The sequence below is a fragment of the Lathyrus oleraceus genome, chromosome 3 (assembly GCF_024323335.1).
Source record: "Lathyrus oleraceus cultivar Zhongwan6 chromosome 3, CAAS_Psat_ZW6_1.0, whole genome shotgun sequence".
Classification (NCBI taxonomy): domain Eukaryota; kingdom Viridiplantae; phylum Streptophyta; class Magnoliopsida; order Fabales; family Fabaceae; genus Lathyrus; species Lathyrus oleraceus.
The window spans coordinates 464,021,236-464,025,004 of record NC_066581.1 but is presented as its reverse complement, the minus strand read 5'-3'; the positions used below and the strand labels follow the sequence as shown (position 1 = coordinate 464,025,004).

At 39.4% G+C, this 3,769-nt stretch overlaps 1 non-coding gene across 1 annotated transcript; it reads right to left on the bottom strand.

Moving 5' to 3' along the window:
• Positions 1–226: 226 nt before the first annotated feature.
• On the bottom strand, positions 227–333 carry LOC127133390 (small nucleolar RNA R71). Its single transcript, XR_007807369.1, has one exon. It is a non-coding gene; the product is annotated as a small nucleolar RNA R71 (small nucleolar RNA).
• Positions 334–3,769: the final 3,436 nt, after the last annotated feature.

Genomic DNA, 3,769 nt, shown 5'->3' with positions numbered 1-3,769 from the left:
CGCTACTAAGAACCCAAAACAACATTTAAAAATATTTCTTCAATTAGCAGACACTTTTAAAACCAATGGAGCTTCTCCTGAGGCAATACGTTTAAGACTATTTCCTTTTTCCCTCAGAGATAAAGCCCTATCATGGTTAGATTCCCTTCCACCCAATTCCATTACGACTTGGGATAACCTTAGAAGAGTTTTTCTTGCTAGATATTTTCCCCCGAGTAAAACCGCCATTCTTCGAAACCATATAACCAGATTTACCCAAAACCAAGGAGAATCGCTGTTCGAAGCTTGGGAGAGATATAAAGAGTTGTTACGAGCATGCCCACATCATGGCTTAGAAAATTGGTTAATCATTCAAACCTTCTATAATGGACTTCATTACAACACAAAGATGACCACCGGCGCTGCTGCAGGCGGTGCTCTGATGAACAAACCTTATCCTGAAGCCAGTGCCCTCATCAAAGATATGGCTCAAAACCATCAATCATGGGGAGTCGAACGAGCGACAGGTGAGAAGAAGGAAGCCCAAGGAGGAGTGCATGAACTAAGCTCTATAGACATGATGCAAGCTAAAATGGACGCATTAGCCCTCAAAGTCGAGCATATGTGCATAAACCCGAATACTGTAGCCGCAGTTTCGTCGGATTGTGAGATATGTGGAACCAAAGGACACCAATCTGCAGAATGCAGTCTATTAAACGAAACCCACTCTGAGCAAGTGAACTACACCCAAGGGAACCCATATTCAAATACCTATAACCCTGGATGGAGGAATCACCCAAACTTCTCCTATAAAAACAATAACCGAATTCAAAATAATGCACCTCCGAGACCTAGTTATCAAGCCCCTAGATCAAATCAACATATGCAACCTGTGCCACCAAAGCCGAGCCTTGAGAAAATTATGGAAAATTTTATCACCGCTCAAACCCAACAAAACAAGGAGTTCATGAACCAAAACATTCATGTTAACGAATTGATTACTCAGTTAGGAACCAAGGTTGACCAAATAGTTACTCATACCAAGATGCTTGAAACCCAGATCTCTCAAGTAGTTTGAAACCAAGCCCCTCAGACCATACCTGGAGGACAATTCCCTGGACAACCTCAACAAAATCCGAGAGGACAAGCCAATGCCATTACCCTACAAAGTGGGAACGCTTATGATGAGCCACCAAACCCTAGATTGAGTGAACCCGAAACTTATAAGGAATGTACCAAGCCCCCGGACGAAGTAAAGGAACCAGAGGAACCTGAAAACCAGGAAGGTCGAGATAAAGGAGAAGAACCTAAAGATAAAACTTACGTACCACCCCCGCCTTATAAACCACCTATACCATATCCACAAAGACTCAAACAAACCCAGATCAATAAACAGTATCAAAAATTTATTAAAGTTATAGAAAAACTTCATGTAGAAATCCCTTTCACAGAAGCCATCACCCAAATACCATCTTATGCAAAGTTTCTCAAAGACATCCTTACCAACAAACGTAGACTTCACGATCCGAAGCCTTTGGAATGTAATGCTATTTCCGAGGACAAATTAGCCAAGAAAGATAAAGAACCTGGAAATTTATCCATTCCTTGCCTTTTGGGTAATCATGTCATCGAAAAAGCTTTTCTAGACTTAGGAGCTAGTGTGAGCTTAATGCCTATAGCAGTTTGTGAGAGGTTAAACTTAGGAGAATTACAGCCCACTAAGATGTCACTTCAGTTAGCCGATAGATCTGTTAAATATCCGATAGGAATTTTAGAAGATGTTCCTGTTAGGATAGGTCAGTTATTTATCCCTACTGATTTTGTTGTCATGGACATCAAAGAGGACAATGATATACCAATCCTTCTAGGTAGACCATTCTTATCGATTGCAGGAGCCATAATAGATGTCAAGAAAGGAAAGTTGACATTTGAGGTAGGTGACGAGAAAATAGAATTTATACTTTCGAAATTTCTTATGACACCTGTGATGGGAGATTCGTGTTATGCATTAGATATCATTGATGAATGTGTTAGAGAATTAGAACAAAAAGAAATTATAAAAACAATTAAGTTACCGTCAACTCTCATAAGGGAAGATGATGACTCTAAGAAACCTTACATCGATGATAACCTTTACGAATGTTTATCCCTTACCCCAAATCCTATGCCATGCCCTAAGAAACCAACCTTAGAACTTAAGGAACTGCCTAAGAACCTGAGATACGAGTTCCTCGATGAAAAGATGAACCGTCCAGTTATAGTTAGTGCTACCTTGAGCCAAGAGGAGATGAACCAACTTTTAGACGTTTTATGAAGATATCCCTCATCCTTAGGATATAATATCTCTGACCTGAAAGGTATAAGCCCATCTGTATGCATGCATCGGATTTCACTAGAAGAAGATTCAAAACCCTCTAGGGAACATCAGAGAAGAATAAACCCTATAATGAGTGATGTAGTTAAAAAGGAAGTTCTTAAGTTACTTGAGGCAGGTATAATCTACCAGATCTCGGATAGTAAGTGGGTGAGCCCTGTGCATGTAGTACCTAAAAAGGGAGGCATCACAGTCGTGCAAAACAATAAAGGCGAACATGTAGCAAAACGTTTACAAGGAGGATGGCGGTGGTGTATAGATTATAGAAAATTAAATAGAGCAACTAGGAAGGATCATTTCCCTTTACCACTTATAGACCAGATGTTGGAGCGTCTAGCCAGACACTCTTACTTCTACTATGTAGATGGATACTCTGGATTCTTCCAAATATCTATCCACCCCGAAGATCAAGAAAAAACTACCTTTACATGCCCTTATGGAACTTTTGCCTACAGACGAATGTCGTTCGGCCTCTGTAATGCCCCAGCTACTTTCCAACGCTACATGATGTTAATCTTTGCAGATTACCTAGATGATATTATGGAAGTGTTTATGGATGATTTCTCGGTTTGCGGATTTGATTTCCACAATTGTCTTGCTAACCTTGAGAAAATCCTGGAGAGATGCGTGGAGGTGAACCTCGTGCTAAACTGGGAAAAATGTCATTTCATGGTAACCGAAGGAATAGTTTTAGGACATATAGTTTCCGAAAAAGGTATAGAGGTAGATAAAGCTAAAATAGAAGTTATAGAAAACCTAAAACCTCCTAAAACCATCAGAGAAGTTCGAAGCTTTCTTGGACACGCTGGATTCTACCAGCGTTTTATTAAGGACTTCTCCAAAATAACCAAACCTTTAACTGGACTTTTAATGAAAGATGTTGTATTCATTTTCGATGAAAAATGTAATGACGCATTTAATCTTCTAAAGCAAGCATTAGTATCAGCACCCATTATGAAACCACCTGATTGGTCAGAACCTTTTGAGATAATGTGCGATGCTAGTGATTATGCAGTTGGAGCCGTTCTAGGACAAAGGAAAGATAAAAAATTACATGCCATTTATTTTGCCAGTAGAACCCTAGATGCTGCCCAACTTAACTACGCAACAAGTGAAAAAGAATTACTCGCTGTAGTTTTCGCTATAGACAAATTTAGATCCTATCTAGTAGGAGCAAAAATTATAGTTTACACCGATCATGCTGCCATTCGTTACCTATTAAGTAAAAAAGATGCCAAGCCCATGTTACTCCGATGGATTCTATTACTACAAGAGTTTGATTTAGACATAAGAGATAAAAAAGGCACTGAAAATGTAGTAGCTGATCACCTTTCTAGGCTAGAACATCTAAAACCTGAACTAATACCCATAAATGATGATTTCGCCTATGATAGACTGATAACTAGAGTAGAAACC